Source organism: Dendrobates tinctorius, unplaced genomic scaffold, assembly GCF_039654945.1.
Source record: "Dendrobates tinctorius isolate UK_male_01 unplaced genomic scaffold, ASM3965494v1 ptg000064l, whole genome shotgun sequence".
In the NCBI taxonomy this organism is placed as follows: Eukaryota; Metazoa; Chordata; class Amphibia; order Anura; family Dendrobatidae; genus Dendrobates; species Dendrobates tinctorius.
The window spans coordinates 11425433-11445553 of record NW_027361732.1 but is presented as its reverse complement, the minus strand read 5'-3'; the positions used below and the strand labels follow the sequence as shown (position 1 = coordinate 11445553).

The window sequence follows — 20121 nt, the reverse complement described above, 5'->3', positions numbered from 1 at the left end:
AAATCAATATAGTCTGAGTCTCTCCTGTCAGATTGCTGTCAGGACAGAACAGCTCCATGGAAACACACATTGTCCTGAAGGTTCCAGGTCCCACAGCAATTCTAGGACTTGCTGTGGCAATAGTTATGTAGAAATGCTGACCACTGATCCCTGGTGACAGCTATGCATAATTGGGGACAGCTTGCAGTTCAGATTTGTTAATTCAGTTGTATTATTCATCTGGGAGTACGTTTTTTTTTTTTAGACAAGACTTTTCTGACTATTAAGCTGTTTCATCCCCATTAGGAAATAGTATTTCTCGCTAACAATTAACTGATGCCAAGATTCTGGGACCAGTACGAATTTACAAGCACGATGCTTTCACCATTACTTCTTCTACCTGTGCACTTAATCTCAAGAGAAAACGTATTTCTCAAGATTTGTACTTCCACTGGTATGGATTGTTTTAATACACTGCGCTCACTTGGTTCCCTGATTCTTGCTCTTACATAGCAAAGTGCGTCAGATCTAGATAGATAGTCCAATTATACAGCGAGTCAATACAGCCAATAAAAATGTTGCCTGACTTAGATAAATTGTGTTCTTTATCTATCATCTTCCTGCTTGGGATTTTCAAGGGAAAGTTAGAGATGAAGAGTACAGATTGTATAATAATATCGGAATATGTATTTATTTTTGTATTTATTTTACATTTTTCCAACAATATGTGGACTGTCCAGATACCATGAGTGTATTCCACAGTGTTTCGTATTAAATCTATTATAAAATTTATCTTTGGAGCAATTTATATGCTATGATTAATTCAATATCATAACTATTAGTCATGCAGACTTGGTATCATACTGTATTTTGAAGATATGAGTGTCTCAATTCCCCAGCTGCAAAATCGGAGGAAGCAGCTGCAAGACTTTTCTACTAAAATGGCCCCAAATATGTAATGGAATTCTTAATCTTAATAAACATGGTTACTACGTTTAGCCTACTGATCCCATTATGGCAAATGCAGTCACTTTTCCCGATAAGAAAAGGCCATATATCAGAGCTTAAGGGAAAATTCTACTCAATAGGAGAGAGAAGTGACAAAACTATTGTGGTCACAGCACAATTTACACACATGATATGTCATTTGTCAGGACTTGGATCAATACATCACTAGCCAAGGACCTCAAAACATGATTTTTCCCAATACAATTACAGCCTATCTTCTATGTCAACCATATATTTTATCAACCTGTTAGGAGTCAGATTTCTGCCTCTCCTTTGCTAAAATCTAGGTCCTCACATTCTGCAGTCTCCTGCGCTTTTCCTGCTGCAGAGGAGATTGCAGAGGAGATTTCCGGAAGGTCCCGTTCGTTATAAAAAGCGCGCATGGCTGTTCCGCCATGCGCTAGTATATTCATACTTGCTGCTGTATGTTTGTTGATGGATGCTTGGACTGGTGAATGACTCATTTGAAACCCCCATTCTTCTGATACTACGTCTGTGTGAGTGTTTGAGTTCTGCCAGTAGCAGCGCTAGCGCCAGCGCGCATTTGCTCCATCTATCTCAGCAGCTTAGCGTCTGCATTTCGCCAGTGGCGCAATTATCGCCGCTCTGTGATTGCAGTCCTGCCGGGCGTTCGCAGTTGCGACGCCACACACACACTTGTCTCCACGGTAGGTCTAGACGGAGTAGTCCTGCTGTCTAAGGCTACTCCTGTGACCATAAATGCCGCATGTGCATCGCTGAGAGTCTGTGACCTTAAACAGACTCAGCGTTTCTGTGTTTGGTTTTTGCTTGCAGCCTCTGTGATTGTAACAGCGCTTGCTTAGTGCAATTGGGTGCAGTTTAACCCTTTGCACACTGCCGCCAGATTGTTCTGCCTTCACTTAGCTGCGGTTTTTCCAGCTTCCGCACAGTGGACCCTGAGTGGCGAAGGCACTTTAATTATATTTTTATTTAGTGCCTTCCACCACTCTTAACACAACCGTTACAGCAGAATGATGTGATTAGTCATAAACAAGAATCCCAGATACAACACGTTACCCCCTTCTTGTTATCTATTTCTTTGGTGTGGTAAATCACCAGTGTGGATACAAGACTGCGGCTCCGATGCCAGTGATCACAGGTACAGAAACAGTATTGACTTCATGATCTTTCTTGGTTTATTTGAAAAATAAGGGAAGGCCACAGTTCTGTGTCCTGAAAGTCCGGTATGAAGAAGGTTGCTGCAGGTTTTAGCCATCCTAACTATGAACACTATATGCAGAATGCCATCTGTGCTGTTAAAATCTGGGTGACAATCCATGGTGGTCCAATACCTATAATTTAAGCCCTCACCACTTTTGTAATTTGCTTAATTATAAAAAGCGTTTCATGGAGACTGGATCAGCAGGAGACAATGCAGCTATATGGACTTGTCTGGAACGCCTATGGCGACCGTTTATCCAAGGTCCACTACATTGAAAAGGATAGGAAGCACGGGGACTCCCTAGATTTTCTGAGTCAGGAGCCCGTTGCAGCCTCGCACTGCCAAACACCCCCTCCTCCCAGCCTGAGGCCGGCAGCAGTCACCCAATTGTTGCCAACTTCCTGCAGCAGCGACCCTGCCTCCTAGGACCCCGCACTACTACAGCCGCGTCACTGGTAAGCTACCGTAAAAAGGACTGTAAGATGAACCACCATTTCATTAAAAAACATTTTTTCCTAGTTTCCCCCTCCAAATTTGGGGTGCGCCTTGTGGTGAGGTGCATAATCCGCGAAATAAAACCGTTGTTTTTGAGTTAAACTGAAGATTTTTTTAATGTTTTAGGTTAAAAAATGTTCTATGAAACTCAGTCTTGTCAAAATGTTGGAAATTGTTCTTGTGTTCAGTGAGATATTGATTAAAATCTTATTTTGTTATAAATGTATTAAATTTCGGACATGCTTTTGTTATTTGGAAACGCTGCCCTAAGCTTGTGACTCGTAACATGTTAAATGTGTCTAGTAAATGTAGGCTTTGTGACAGCAGCTCAATTAATTTGTGGATTAAACAATTGGTAGTCTGTAATATTATTTTTTATGAAAACTAAAATAAAAACTACATACAATATAAATGTTATATTTTAATTCAGTAACAAAATTCTATTTATTCTCGATATTGGAAGAAAATAGTAGAGACTTTAAATTATACAAAGTTCTCATGTTCATTATTGTAAAAATAATTACATATTTTCATATTAATTGAATGGTCACTTTATTAGAGACCACTGCCCTTTCATGATTGGAGATTCCCTGTAAAGAACTTAGTCATGAAATTCCAGAGAAAAGCATAAAATCAGGCAAATAAATTTTCTTCATCTCAATTTCTAAGTGAATCCACATTAGAATTGGAAAAATCTAACAATCAGTTACAAGGCAGGGTCAAGGGAGCTGGATTAGCCAAAGCCAGGAATTTACAGTCTGCCAATCTTCCAAGGTTTGCTGGCGTGACGGTATGAGAAGTATACCGAAAATGGTGTGATCCCGGAAAACATCCAGAGAAAGGGAATCCTGTGGACATAAACTGTCGACATAAACAGTCTGTCAGAAAAAAAATGTCAGAGGAGTAATACAAACATTATTCCGACAAACAGGTGACTCATAGTCAAGTAAATTGCAGCCAACAACAATGCTGGAGCTCCAACTAACATGACTTGATTGCACAACTCATCGTTTCTTGCACGGATAGCTATAACTGGAGACAACTGGCTTGAGTTCAATTGCTGTCTAATGGAAACAAAAGCCAATATTCAGTGCAAAAATCGGATAACTGAGCAGTGGAATAACATTGCCTTTGAAGATGAATCCAGGTTTTTGTTGTATCCTGCTGAAAGGAGGGTCAGAATTTGGCACAAACAGCATGAATCAATGAACTTTTCTTGTCAGCTGTCAATAGTTTAGGCAGTAGATGTGAAATAATGATGGGGAGATTGTTTAGTGGGCAAAGTCTGGGTCCTCAGATGCCATAGGATGGATGTTGTGGATTGTAGGACTTACCTAAGCTAAAGTTCTGAAAGCCAAAGGAGGTCTAATGTGCTACTAGATAGGTGTATCTAATACAACGGCCAATCAGTGTACAGTATACATAAACTAAAATAGTAAAAACATATATATAACCCCAGGACCCACCAAGAACACAAAAAGCTTTTCTTTCCTCTTCCTATCCTCATGCATCTAGTCTCTAAATACCGTACTTCTCACCTGATCCATACCTATTATATTTTACCCACCCATGAGGTTCACATATCTGTGTTTTTTCGCAGACTGATCGTTCACAAAAAAAAAAAAAAGACGTGCCCATTTTTATCCAAATTAATAATCAAATTTTCCAATGCAAGTCTATGGATGTGTGGAAAACTCAGCCAACACACGGATACCATGCTAGTTGCATCCTAGGGCTCAGAGAAGCTTGAGAAATCTCCAGCAGTTTTTTTTACTTGTATACAAAAAATAGTGATGAAACAAAGGTAGTAAACATTCACACACTGAATAAACAATAATGGAAATCTGGTTCCACACCATTGAATCCATTTTTTTCACATTCTAGAATAAGAAGGATGTCTGAATTACGCCTAGCACATTTACACTAAAGACACATTTACACTGTCTGATAATTCCTTCAGATTCTAACATTAATGACCCATTGATCGCAATACTTGTGTAATGTGAATGGGTTGAACAACTGAACGATGTGACCAAAAACGCTCATTCATTGTGCATTAAATCAATTATGCAAGCAAAAAAATTCTTGTTCATTTTTCAAAACTGTGTAATGTATACGGAAATTGTTCACTTATTCAACAGTTAGACCAAAAAGGAGGAGTAGAAGTTCACGTTCTAAATAGGGATGGCTTTTAGTGAATGGATGATCGTGTTCCAAAGCCCTGTTTAGTCACAGTTGGGGAATTGGAACGAGTAAATATTTGTGCCATAAAGTTTGTTGTTATTATTGCAAATGATTTTGTTCACAAAAGACTGTGAAACTGATTAGCGAATATTTTTGCTAACCTAAATCTTTGTGCAATACTTCATGAATTCATATATTCCAAACAGAGTATCACTTATGGGATTTCAACGTTGAACGCCCCTAAAGGCCCCTTTACATTTAGCGCTGCACCAGCGATCCAGACCACGATACGACCCAGTCAGGATCGCTGGTGCATCGCTAAATGGTCGCTAGTGAGCTGCCACACAGGCAGATCTCACAGCGATGAAGCAGCGATATAGCGGTCGTTACTTACCTTTCAGACGCGGCGATCCTGACGTCCTCTCGCCCGTGTCCACGCGTCGCTCGTCGGCGCCGGCAGGAAGCACAGCAGGAAGCGCCCGACGAGAATTGGAGCTGTGCGATCAGCGATGGACAGCGGGGGAGCCGGTCGATGGTAAGTACAACACATAGCGATATCTCTGCTGCGTCACCAAATCGGTGATGCTTTAGCAATATCGCTATGTAGAAAACCAAAAGCAAAACACAAAACAAATATCCTGGAATAAAAAAGTAAAAAAATATATTGCAAAAATTGCATGAAGGTAGTAATAATAGTAATAATAAGGGTATTTAGTTAACATAATTTTGATCAAAATAATGTAGAAGCCATCCCGCCACGTCACGGCAACCCTTGTGGGACAGTCCTAACTCTTGTATTTAAATACCCTTATTATTACTATTATTACTACCTTCATGCAATTTTTGCAATATATTTTTTTACTTTTTTATTCCAGGATATTTGTTTTGTGTTTTGCTTTTGGTTTTCTCTGTGTAAAGGTCATGTGTTCATATGCAATTACATTTTTGCATGCACATTAATTTACTTTTTCTGCTCAGACCCAGTTTCTCATTTGTTTCATTGTGCATTCTGTGCATATAAGGGTGTGACCGCCCTGTTTCTGAGTTGGAAAATCCATCCTGTCTGGCCTATACTATTACTGGTGGTTCAGTCCCTCTGTCCTTGTTCACATTTACGTCACTTGACAAGTGGAAAGGTTTTAAATACAAGAGTTAGGACTGTCCCACAAGGGTTGCCGTGACGTGGCGGGATGGCTTCTACATTATTTTGATCAAAATGATGTTAACTAAATACCCTTATTATTACTATTATTACTACCTTCATGCAATTTTTGCAATATATTTTTTTACTTTTTTATTCCAGGATATTTGTTTTGTGTTTTGCTTTTGGTTTTCTCTGTGTAAAGGTCATGTGTTCATATGAAATTACATTTTTGCATGCACATTAATTTACTTTTTCTGCTCAGACCCAGTTTCTCATTTGTTTCATTGTGCATTCTGTGCATATAAGGGTGTGACCGCCCTGTTTCTGAGTTGGAAAATCCATCCTGTCTGGCCTATACTATTACTGGTGGTTCAGTCCCTCTGTCCTTGTTCACATTTACGTCACTTGACAAGTGGAAAGGTTTTAAATACAAGAGTTAGGACTGTCCCACAAGGGTTGCCGTGACGTGGCGGGATGGCTTCTACATTATTTTGATCAAAATTATGTTAACTAAATACCCTTATTATTACTATTATTACTACCTTCATGCAATTTTTGCAATATATTTTTTTTACTTTTTTATTCCAGGATATTTGTTTTGTGTTTTGCTTTTGGTTTTCTCTGTGTAAAGGTCATGTGTTCATATGCAATTACATTTTTGCATGCACATTAATTTACTTTTTCTGCTCAGACCCAGTTTCTCATTTGTTTCATTGTGCATTCTGTGCATATAAGGGTGTGACCGCCCTGTTTCTGAGTTGGAAAATCCATCCTGTCTGGCCTATACTATTACTGGTGGTTCAGTCCCTCTGTCCTTGTTCACATTTACGTCACTTGACAAGTGGAAAGGTTTTAAATACAAGAGTTAGGACTGTCCCACAAGGGTTGCCGTGACGTGGCGGGATGGCTTCTACATTATTTTGATCAAAATTATGTTAACTAAATACCCTTATTATTACTATTATTACTACCTTCATGCAATTTTTGCAATATATTTTTTTACTTTTTTATTCCAGGATATTTGTTTTGTGTTTTGCTTTTGGTTTTCTCTGTGTAAAGGTCATGTGTTCATATGCAATTACATTTTTGCATGCACATTAATTTACTTTTTCTGCTCAGACCCAGTTTCTCATTAATATCGCTATGTGTAAAACCCCCTTAACACTTCAGGTTATCTGTATTTGTGATCACAATGTGTGATGGTCGACGTTACGATGTAACAATCACTTTTCAACCATTTCAATCACGATTCTCCTATATAAAGTGTTGTTTGACATTGTTGTAACTTATGACCACGTCGTTCATCAATTAAACGATTATCTGATTATGCAAAACATCCGTCACCCAAATGTCCGAACAATAAAAATACCAAAATGTGATGACATGCAAATAAGTATATGGAGAGATGGAAAATTACGTATTTCAGAATAATTCCTATTTAAGTGTAGAGTCTATGAAAAGCTGGAAGACAACCCATGTGGCCACTTGTCTGGATGTCATTGGTGCTTTTAGTGATCAGCGAGCATGCTCTGATAAGGTGTTATCTGAATATGCTTGTGTCCTAATTGAGTATGTTCGGCGTGCTTGAAGAAAATTCTCAAGTCGCCACATTGTTAGACAATGCCTGCATGTGTTGTGGCTGTAGAACAGCAGAGAGGCATGCAGCCGCAGTGAATCGAGCATATTTTTCGGGCAAGCCTGGAATAATTATGAAGGTACTATGGAATCTGATTGTATGGGATTAAACGAATCTGAGACCAAGGTTGAGACAAATCAAGCAAAGATTATAATATAAACTAACAGAGAAATTCCTGAAATTACAGCGAAGTGCAACCAGCACAAAACGTAAATGTCCAGCAACTGTGCTAGCGGAGCGCGACCGCTAACACAAGCAAGTCCAGAAATTATATGCGGCAAGAGTGCGACCTGTACTCATATGCGGTAGTCCAGAAATATGCCAACAGTGAAGCCGGCACCTTCCATGGAAGTCCGGAAATATGCAGATGGAGAACTACAAGGAGATGGTTTTCCAATGTACTTCTTTTAGGGCTGAAAAATTCCTGCTAAAGTCCAGGACTCAGCCCGCACAGACACTGTCCAGTAGTAAATACTCAGATAATAATAATGTCAAAAAGTCTTACAGACCACAGCAGTTCCAGAGATGTGTAGCGCCTCTCCTTAGAAGTCTGGACAATATGTAGCAGAGTCTGGTTCAGGAAGCAGCTCAAAGGACTGACGGCAGCTCAGAGGACTGACGGCAGCTGGAAGTGATGAGGCAGAGCACAGAGTAAACAAACAGCAGTAGGAACTCCAGAAGCAAGTCAGGAGGAAACTCAGAAGCCACCAGCAACAAAATACTCAGGCAAGGAATATTTCCGGACCTGGACTTAAATAACAGGACAGACAGGAAGTTCAAGTACAGGGCAAAGTACCAGACTCCATCTTGGACGAGGGCAAAATAGGCTCCATGGAACATCCGGAAATCTTACAACGCCGAAAATACTCAATTAGTAGACAAGCGTGCTTCTATAACACCTTATCCGAGCATGCTCGCTGATCACTAGTGCTTATCCCTCAGCACCTGTATATGAAAGATGAAGCATTGCAATAGAAAACATTAGATGTTGTTTCAGCATAGCAAGCAAGAAAATACAGCTTGAAAACTGCGAAACAACTAAAAGTATAATGCTGGAGCCGGTGAACCATGGTGACAGTAGAACGCCACATTATTACATTAGTAAAAGGACTGCAAGTCAAAGGATAATGCACTTATGCCCTTTCAATGAGATGAAACAAATGTCTACACAAAATTGCTGCTGCTTACTTTTACGTTTCCAATTTGGAAAGGTTGGGATGGTAATACATTTCATACGTATGTTATTATTGTGAAAGGCTTGTTATTGTCCATTTCTAGTGGGAATAGGAAGAAATTGAAAACATACTTCTTGTCCTGCAGTTGTATTAAAGATGTCTGGTTTCCAAAGAGATGGTAAAGGCTGCAGAGCGGTGATGGGTGCAACTGCTGAAGCAGAAGATTACACGGTGAGAGTAAACTTTTTATCCAATAACCCTGTAGTGGTATGAAAATCTTTCCAAGAAACTCATCCACCATTATGTGAAATATCCCCTAGCACAAATGGACGGCACAGGTAGTTAAACATTCCTGTAAGCTCCGGCTGCTGCCCAGTGATTTTCTCATGACACAGATAACCCCACAGACGCAGCCAGATAGAAATCAACCTCATTTCTAATGTATGGGGCAGCAATTGAAATTCCAAGCTATCATTTCATGTGTAGGAAAAAGAGACATCCTTCTACTAAGCCATTGCATCTTCAACACCAACACAAAGGAAACAACATGTCTGCCTGTGAACAGAAGAAAGTAAGGGGACAGAGTGCAGTTTTTCTGGAGTAAATCATTTTGGCTTGTGTATATTAAGCAGTTCTTCCTTTAACATACACATCTTGTCATTATAACAGACTCGCCCAGGACACTCTCCATTGCATCAGGCATGAAATCTCGCCTGGCCTTCTTCCTAGATCTCAATTTAAAGGGAATTGCAGGAGCCAACTAGAGGAGGATGGGTAAAAAGTGTCTGACTATGGGATAAGTATTGAAAAAAGAGCAACCAAGTAGAAAGTAAGCTGCTTATGAGCACAACCATTGTGGGGGGATTTACAGGAAATATTTATTCCTGGGAAGTAATATCCATGTATGCCATAGTAGAAAACAGGGAGGGAAAGTGCTCTAATGTTTCAGCCGTTCTGTATATATTTAGGACAGGTAATATTAGTGGAGATTAATGTAAGAGTAAGTGCACGTGTCAGGTTATTGCTGCAAAAATCGCAGCATATTACTGTCCCCGCAGCGTGAATGAGATTTCTGAAATCTTTTGCACTTATTATTTTTTCCTTGCAGATTTGAAGCCGTTTCAAATCTGCAGCATGTTAATTTTTTTAAGTGTTTTTGCAGCATTTTTCACCCATTCAAATCACTAGGGAAAAAAAATGCACACTTTTTATGCAACTTTTTCCTGCCAAGAGACACATGTTTAATGCAGAACTGTCAGTATCAAATACTTAATCTGTGCATATTCCCTAAGAAATGTATTTGACAAGCATTCATAATGTGGATATAGACTACACAGTTCTTGCTTCATCGAATAAGGAAGTAGCCATGGATTTAAAGCAATCAGCCTTAAAGTATATTATGCTGTTAGCTTTCTGCGTTTCATTCTTGTTATATCAATTACAGACAAAAAATATCCAGCTTTCCCCTTTGCGATATCTAATATATACAATTTCTGATTTATTGAAATAATTCCCTAGATGCAAATTAAATTATTACTATACATATATTACAGGAAGACGATGAAAGCAATTAACCTAGTCAAGAATAGTAGAATTCTCAGGAGAGGACCTGGCTACAGTTAATTGACAAACCAGCCCTGCAATGCCCAACTCTAATGTCCTCCACCATTTGTCCTCAAAGAAGTCAAGGAACATTCATGGTGACTTTCATTATTACAATCGGTTTCTAACTATTTCAATGTAGCAATTATTTCTGTGTATGTTTTGACTGTAAGCTGTTAGTACCAAGTACTTGGGTGCCACTCAGGCACACATGTAAAAATCAATGCATTTCTGTGAAAAATGACTCTTCATCTCGATTTTATGTAAACATAAATATGACATTGAAAACGCTTAAGACATATGAGAATGTCATCATATCACACCTTGTCTGTGTGATCAATGAGCCATGTACATTCGCTGAGCAACCAGATGCTTTTCTCTTCCTGCACACACTCCTGCTGTCTGCTGTTGCCCTGCTGGTTCAGGCTGCCGCCCTTTAGATCTGGCTTGTACTACAGTGTTGGTTTGCCAGACAGCTAGCACTTGCTGATGATGAACATTGGTTACCCTCTAAATAAAATCCCCTGTAATACATTGCCTGGCAATTGAGGATCATCCCTTTCCTATTTCTTGTCCTATGCATTGCTTTTTACTACAGTAGACAAGTAGAACATGAATGGCACTCACTGGGCTCGTGTTCAAACTTTATTGGAACATCTTCAATGGGAGAATGAGAACAGGGGTGCAAAAAATGACGACGGCTGTTTCGCGCAAATGCGCTTCTACGGGTCACTTTTTTTTAACTTTGTTTCTGACTATGCTACTTCTACATCAGAGCTACTGCTACTAATCCATGACTATTCTGAGGATCATAACTTGTTATAAGGTCCATACCTCTTTGCGGTTACTAATGAGGAATACCAGAGCGTTTCCATTAGACGCCATACAGCAATACAACCAGAATCAAATGGACTGCAGCTCAGAGAATCAATATTTCTTGAATATGACTGTAGCACATAATATTCAAATTATACATCAAATACACAATAAGACTTGTGTCATTCAGCTCCTAAAATAAAGTTCCTACACCCAAGAAACATTTTACAGTGAAGTCCATTTTCTTCAAACACCTACAGTACGTAACTCCATTTTTAAAGGAGAGATGTCTTAAGCAACACAATTTCTATTTGTGAGTTATTTATCAAACCAATTGCGGCTGCTTGATATATAAGCCGTCACAATCCAGTGTCTCCAAGATAAATTTGTTCAGACTTTTGGGAAATGGCAGAAGTCAACAATGAATCAACCAGTGAGCTAACTGACTCTGGGGCTTGGAAAATGAGGTTCAAACTTGAAGTACGGGATCATTTGGTCACACAAAAACTTTTCTTGAACTACTGATTAAGACCCAGTATGTATCTGAGCATTCGGTTGACTATGAGACCATTATTTCGCTTGAGTTTATGTCAGTACACGGTCACTCTCCCCAAGTTAATGAATCAATTTAAATATAAATCAGATGAAATTATAGCAATTGATGAATACAAAAATAAAAAAGCACTTAAAACATAGAGCATTGTGTCCATAAAGTCAGTGAAGCAGCACCTCCCTCTCATTCAGAGAAAGAAATCCCAGCACATTCTGATAAGAACAGTCTCCTCGCTCTGTGTGCACCATCAGAACCTCTCTGCTCAGAAAGAAACTCAATAATTTAGACTGTCGCGAAGGGGCTTCAAGCTTTCTTATGCAGTGCACTGAAATGCAATGCTAATAGACTTCTGCATCCCAACGTAATTTTTTACTACTTTGCCATTTATAAACCATTTACTGAGACTTTAAAAATGTCAAATGGGGGAGGAGATATACAGAGACTTTCACTGTCTGACTTATTTTACCTGTAGAAATCTTTCCATTTAAAATAGAGAAACCACATTACTAAATTGTGTATGCTCAAAACGTGAACCAGCTGCATTCCTAAAATACTAGTCTATACCTATTAGGTCTCATTCTGACGTCTGTGAATCGCAAACTTGTTGTTTTTAATGTCCGTGTTTTTGTGCAGACCAAGTCTGTTTTTGATACGAACCACATATCAAAATCACCCATACAAGTGCCTGAAAATCATGGAGAACACATGGCAGCATACCAGAAGCTTTGTAATTGTATTCATCCATACGAGAAAATCACTGATGAGACACTGATGGTAAAAGCTGACACACGGACCAAACACTGATGGTGAAAGCTGACACACAAGCCAAACACTGATGGTAAAAGCTGACACACGAACCAAACACTGATGGTAAAAGCTGACACACATACCGAACACTGATGGTTAAAGCTGACACACATACCGAACACTGATGGTAAAATCTGACACATGGACAGAGCACTGATGGTAAAAGCTGACAGATGGACCAAACACTGATGGTAAAAGTTGACACACGGACAGAACACTGATGGTAAAAGCTGACACACGGACCAAACACTGATGGTAAAAGCTGACACACATACCGAACACTGATGGTAAAAGCTGACACACAGACCGAACACTGATGGTAAAAGCTGACACACGAGCCAAACACTGATGGTAAAAGCTGACACACATACCGAACACTGATGGTAAAAGCTGACACACGAGCCAAACACTGATGGTAAAAGCTGACACACAGACCGAACACTGATGGTAAAAGCTGATACAGACCGAACACTGATGGTAAAAGCTGACACACGGACCAAACACTGATGGTAAAAGTTGACACACGGACCGAACACTGATGGTAAAAACTGACACACGAGCCAAACACTGATGGTAAAAGCTGACACACGGACCGAACACTGATGGTAAAAGCTGACACACGGACAGAGCACTGATGGTAAAAGCTGACACACGGACAGAACACTGATGGTAAAAGCTGACACATGGACCAAACACTGATGGTAAAAGCTGACACACGGACCTAACACTGATGGTAAAAGCTGACACACGGACCAAACACTGATGGTGAAAGCTGACACACAAGCCAAACACTGATGGTAAAAGCTGACACACGAACCAAACACTGATGGTAAAAGCTGACACACGGACCGAACACTGATGGTTAAAGCTGACACACATACCGAACACTGATGGTAAAATCTGACACATGGACAGAGCACTGATGGTAAAAGCTGACAGATGGACCAAACACTGATGGTAAAAGTTGACACACGGACAGAACACTGATGGTAAAAGCTGACACATGGACCGAACACTGATGGTAAAAGCTGACACACGAGCCAAACACTGATGGTAAAAGCTGACACACGGACCGAACACTGATGGTAAAAGCTGACACACGGACCAAACACTGATGGTAAAAGCTGACACACGGGCCAAACACTGATGGTAAAAGCTGACACACGAGCCAAACACTGATTGTAAAAGCTGACACACGGACCAAACACTGATGGTAAAAGCTGACACACGGACCAAACACTGATGGTAAAAGCTGACACACGGACCAAACACTGATGGTAAAAGCTGGCACACGAGCCAAACACTGATGGTAAAAGCTGACTGTTTTTGCGTACCAGATCACTGATGTCTGAATAGGACTCTATGGATAGTTCATGTATTATATTCATTTAATTGGCACAGGTGAGTTGTCACAAGTAGTAACATGAGAAAGTGATTTGTTTTCATTTTGTCACTGTTTCTACAGTTTTTACATTATACTTAACCTTTCATCAAGCACAACAGAGGAATACCTGCTGCTCATCTGAAAACAACTTGGTCATTTGCTGAACACTATTAATGTCAAATCCATGTAATACCATGTGTTGTAATTCACTATGCAATGAGCCATGCTTTTGGCTGCTGTCAAAAAGATTGGAGCAAGGAAAAAACAGCATTATATGTGATTGCCTCTGTATATGGAATGGATGAAGGTGGAGCATAAAAAGTTGAGCATCATTAATTGAGACATTTCCGTGCCATGAACTAACTACACCTTCATTAGATTAAGGCCATAGTCACACGTTCAGTATTTGGTCAGTATTTTACATTAGTAAGGCAAAACCGCATCCGTGTGATTAATACAGAAGTGGTGATGTGTTTCTATTATACTTGCATTGTTGCACTCCTGGTTTTGGCTTACAAATACTGATGTGAAATACTCACAAAATACTGATAGTGTGACCGTAGAATTAGAGACAGGATTCAGGAAAACTTCTAGGAAAATATTTGAATAGTGGATTTTGTTCAGTACAAACCACATGCCCGCTGCTGCACAAAAAAAAAAAAAACATGCAATGATTTTATATGCCATTTTTATTATTATTATGGCTTTTCTTATAGTGAAATCATTAGAGAAATAAGAATCTTAAAAAGTCTAAGCTAGTACACAGAGAGGTCACTGATTCATTACGACTAGCGATTTCACGTCAGTCTTTGCAAAAAGTGCTCTGGAGTAAGGATATTGACCTCCACCTAGAAAAATTACTCCAGCCAATGGGCTCACGTACATTACTGAAATAAATGATGCTACTTTTATAGTGCAAATTATAATGAATTTGTTGGGGGGAGGGCATCAGCTCGACAATTGTTGTCCCAGCTCTAAATGCTATTTCGTAGATGGCCTGGTGTAAAAAAAACAAACAAAATCACTAAATTTTTGGTGTAACTACAGAAAACTGACATAACCCCTTAAGGACCAGACGTATTTTTGATTTTGCATTTTCGTTTTTTGCTTCCCTTCTTTCCAGAACCATAACTTTTTTACTTTATTGGTCTATATGGCCATATGAGGATTTGTTTTTTTGCGGAACGAGTTGTACTTTTGAACTATACCATTGGTTTTAACATATCGTGTACTGTAAAATGGGAAAAAAAATTCCAAGTGCTGTGAAATTGCAAAAAAAGTGCCATCCCACAGTTACTTTCTTTTTTTTTTTTTTTTTTTACCATGTTCACTAAATGCTAAAACTGACCTGCTATTATGATTCTCCAGGTCATTACAAGTTCATAGACACCAAGCTTGTCAAGGTTCTTTTTTATTTAAGCGGGGAAAAAAAATTCCAGAGTTTGAGCCATTTTCCAATACCCATAGCATCTCCATTTTTCGTGATCTCAGATTGTGCAAGGGCTTATTTTTTGCTTGCCGAGCTAACAATTTTATTAATACCATTTTAGTGTAGATACAATCTTTTGATCGTAATTTTGGTGTTTTGATTTTTTTTCTCATTACGCCGTTAATTATTTTTTATATTGATAGATCGGGCGATTCCGAACGCAGCAATACCAAACATGTATGCTTGATTTTTTTTTTTATGGTTTTAATTTGAATGGGGCGAACGGGTGGTGATTTGAACTTCTATATTGTTTTTTTTTTTAAATATTTTGAAAAACTTTTTTTTTTTTTTTTTTTTTTTACTTTTGGCATGCTTCAATAGTCTCCATGGGAGGCTAGAAGCTGTACTTGTCCATTCAGCTCTGCTACATAGAGGCAATGATCAGATCGCCTGTATGTTGCAGAAATGTTCACTTGCTATGAGCGCCGTCCACCGGGCCTCGCTCATAGCAATCTGGCTATGATTGACCACCATAGAGGTCTACTGGAGACCTCTGGTTGTCATGCCAACCCACTGGTGACCCGAGAACCCGTGACTGGGTCACCAATGGGTGGGATTTCCGGGGCAATTTCTGGAAGTGTGAGTTAAATGCCGCTGTCAGAGCTTGAGTGGTCTTGCTATTACTGTGTCAAGAGTGGGAGAAGAGGGCTGTATTTACAATCCAACACAATGGGCAGCACTTTGAACACATTTTATAAGTGGTCATAAACTTGTAACTAACTCATGAAAGAATAAATTTACATTGAAACCAAGCACACCATTGTTTTTCTTGTAAAATTCTCAATAAGTTTGATGTGTTACATGACCCTTTTCCCATTGAAAAAAATAAAGTTGGATCCAAAATGGCCGACTTCAAAATGGCCACCATGGTCATCACCCATCTTGAAACGTTTCCCCCATCCATATACTATTGTGCCACAAACAGGAAGTTGATATCACCAGCCATTACCATAGGGAGGGAGGACTTTTTTCTTTTTATACATTTGTAATTTAAAATCCTTCTTAGGCCACGTTCCCACGATGAGCTTTTGGTGAGTTTTTGGATGTTGCAGATTTTCTGAACCATTTCTGCATCCATTAAGTAAAATAGGTTTCTTGCATTTTTTTGAAAAAAAGCTGCATAAAAAAACTCCCCAAAAGCTCATAATGGGAACGTATCCTTAAGCCACATTCAGTTTTTGGTCAGTATTTGATCAGTAATTTCCATCAGTATTTGTAATCCAAAACCAGGAGTGAAACAATCAGAGGAAAAGTATAATAGAAACACGTCACCACTCCTGGTTTCGGCTTACAAATACAGAGGTAAAATACTGACCAAATACTGAATGTGTGCACGTGGCCTTAGGCTGTGTTCACACGTAAGCGTTTTTTTTCACGGTTTTACCAAATAAATCGCTTAAAAAACGCTTAAAAGAAGCATCCCATTCATTTTAATGCATTCCGCACTTTGTGCATATTGATGCTTTTTTTTTTTCCCGCAAAAAAACGCATCGCAGAAAAAAAACGCAGCATGCTCATTAATTTCGCGGAAAATTACGCATTTCTAGCTATTTTCTATGAGGCTGGGACCGCTCCGGAAAGAAACGCATTAAAAACGCGCGTTTTCTGGGAAGGAGTGAGGTTTTCATGCAGAAATTTTCTGCATACGTGTGCACATAGCCTTAGTGTTTATGAGAAAGAATTAAACAAAATACATGGGAACACCTCATTGATATAGCTACTATCTTCTACACTATTATTACCATTTATTTTATCTATATTTTTAAAAAAACTTAAAACTAGAGGAAAATTAGAGCTTCTATACTTTCTTGAAATTATTATTATGCATTTATATAGCGCCATTTATTCCATGGCGCTTTACATGTGAAAAGGGGAAATATAGACAAGTACAATAAACATGTGTAAGACAAGGGACACACAAGTACATAAGGAGAGGGGACCCTGCCCGCGAGGGCTCACAGTCTACAGGGATGGGTGCGGATACAGTAGGCGAGGGTAGAGCAGGTCGTGCGGTGGTTCAGTAGACCGAGGATCATTGCAGGCTGTAGGCTTGTCGGAAAAGGTGAAATTAAAACAATTTGCCTACATAAAATATAGTAAGTACCGTATGTTGGAGAATTCCTAGAAATAAGCAATGGATAAATTTAACCAAAGCAAATAAAGACTTTGATACCGCTAGCACATGTTCCTCCACGTAAATTTCTCTTTACAGACATTGCCAGCTGAGCCGAGTACACGGCACACAGTCATCCGGAGCCAGTGAGATGCCGCTGTTCACGTCAGCAACCTGCTGAATCATGTAATTCCTCCAATCAGAGCTGCCACTCTAACCTCGATATATGGAACTAGTAAAAGACAAGCCGGAGATGAACAGCAGCTGCACAGCACCGAGTTATCCAGTATCTAGCATACGCAACTGTTCTAAAATATGTTTTTGAACGGACTATTAAAAAACACACGACAAAGCAAGATTACACGAAGATAGATACAAGAAGAGACCCTGTAGGGCCTCTGCCAAAATGTCCACAGCTGAAGAGGTTGCACCATAACTACAAAGGGTTTATCCCAGGACACATCCGAACATTCACATGTGCTGCAAAACCAGAATAACTATACAACTGGGTTCTATAAGTAGTCAGTCAGTGAGGACATGTGCATAGCGTATTTTTTCTGTTCCAGCAAAGTGAATAAGATTTCTGAAGTCTCATTCTCATGCTGCTTTTTTCTTGCAGATGTGAAGCAATTATAAATTTGCAGCCCATAAATTGTTTCAGCGATTTTGCAGCGTTTTTCACCCATTCTAATGACTGGGAAGAACATATTAAAAATGCAGCAAACACGCATCTTTCTTAGGCCTCTTTCGCACGTCCGTTTATTTCCGGTACTGGAAAAACCGGTAGAGGAGATATCAGTGTCTGTGTGTGTAATATGTGCGGCACACATGTGGCGCCCGTGTGCCACATCAGTACCACACGGAGAGCCGCCGGGGAAGAACCGCTACTGTAAGCGCTGTTCCCCTGCGGGAGGTGCTGAACGCGGCTCTCATTCTCCCCTGCTCTGCCAGCGATCGGCGCGAGCATAGGAGAATGAGAGCCGCGTTCAGCACCTCCTGCAGTGGAACAGCGCTTACAGTAGTGCTTCTTCTCCTGCAGCCGTTCGTTCACAAGGAGGAGGACATCAATGTGTGTTCTCAGTGTGCGGGACGTTTTGCCATCCGTGGTGACAGCAAAAAATGGACATATCAGCGTGTTTTGTCCACGGACACACGGTCCATGGAAACATACTGACATGTGCACAGACCCATTCATTTGAATGGGTCTACGCGAGTATGTGTCTCCGGGACGTGTGAAAAATGTCACCACACGTACCGGAGACACGGACATGTGAAAGAGGCCATATGCAACGTTTTCTTGCCAATAGACATGTTTTTGGTGCAAAAATGTCAGCAGCAAATACTTAAAGGGAACCTGTCAGCAGGATTGTGCACAGTAACCTACAGACAATGTCAGGTTGGCGCTGTTATACGGATTTCAATGATACCTTGGTTGATAAAATCTGTCTTGTGGTTGTTTTAATCTTTATTTTCAGTTTTGAGTTAATGATTTGCTCGTGTCCAGGTGGAGGGTCTTCATGTGGTGCTCTGATTAGGTATTCACAATGCAGCCAGCTGACAGGTCACTGATCACCTGAGCGACGTGACAAGCAGCGGAAACTGCATCCAGCTGCTAATTGCAACCACTGACCACTAATGTGTCATAAGAGCCGGACACACAAACGCACAGATTTGGAGTACCAGATCCCCATTATAACAGGGACCCTGACAACGTGCCTCCATACCTCATATAACAGCCTTACAAAGGCCAGTAATATACAAGCTTTGACAAAAAAATAAAAATAGCAGAATCCTACGAGTTTAGGGAGCTGGACAGCTTTCCTTATACTTCATACTGCAGGAGCTAATATATCGTTCATTTCACTAACCTTCCCACCGAACCTCTTTTCTAAAAAGCAGGTGGACTGATGAAGGCCATGTAGGCAGAAACGTTTACAGACTGCATTAAATAAAAAAATTATTTCCATTCATGGACATCATAAGTTGAGTGCCAAGTTATTTTCACTACTGATCCCTCACTGACCTGCCCCCTAGATTACATAATGAATATTGTATATATTTAATTAAAAAAACCCTTCTGCAGACAGGCGGCGGTGCCAGCGCTGCAGCATGACTGCAATCATATTGTGCATATAATTATTTTTTTTGATGGTTTCCATAAATTCCTAAAAAAAAAAAAAAATCTGCTTGAAAATGGCACCGACCGCGCCTTGGCAGTAGCAGCTATCGGCGATACAAAAGCTGCTACTGCGCAGGAGTCGCCATCTTGCTGGAGAAAAAAAAATTGCCACTTCCAAGATGGCGCCGCCTGCGCAGTAACATCTATCAGGTCGTCGATAGCTGCTACTGCACAGGTGTAGCTGGCACCATCTTAGTGGAGACAATTTTTTTTTCTCTCTAGCAAGATGGTGCCGCCGGCGCAGTAGCAGCTCTTGGATCACCAATAGCTGCTACTGCACAGGCGCGGCCGGTGCCATTTTCAAGCTGATTTTTTTTTGTTAATGTTGATGATCTTTTATTATGGCCAATGGAATTGGTGTATCTGACAATGTG

At 40.0% G+C, this 20121-nt stretch overlaps 1 protein-coding gene across 2 annotated transcripts in view; it reads right to left on the bottom strand.

The window, feature by feature from the left end:
- Positions 1 to 20121, bottom strand: part of ENOX1 (ecto-NOX disulfide-thiol exchanger 1) — an 835160-nt gene that overhangs the window by 727758 nt on the left and 87281 nt on the right. The gene's annotated exons all lie outside the window — the stretch shown is intronic.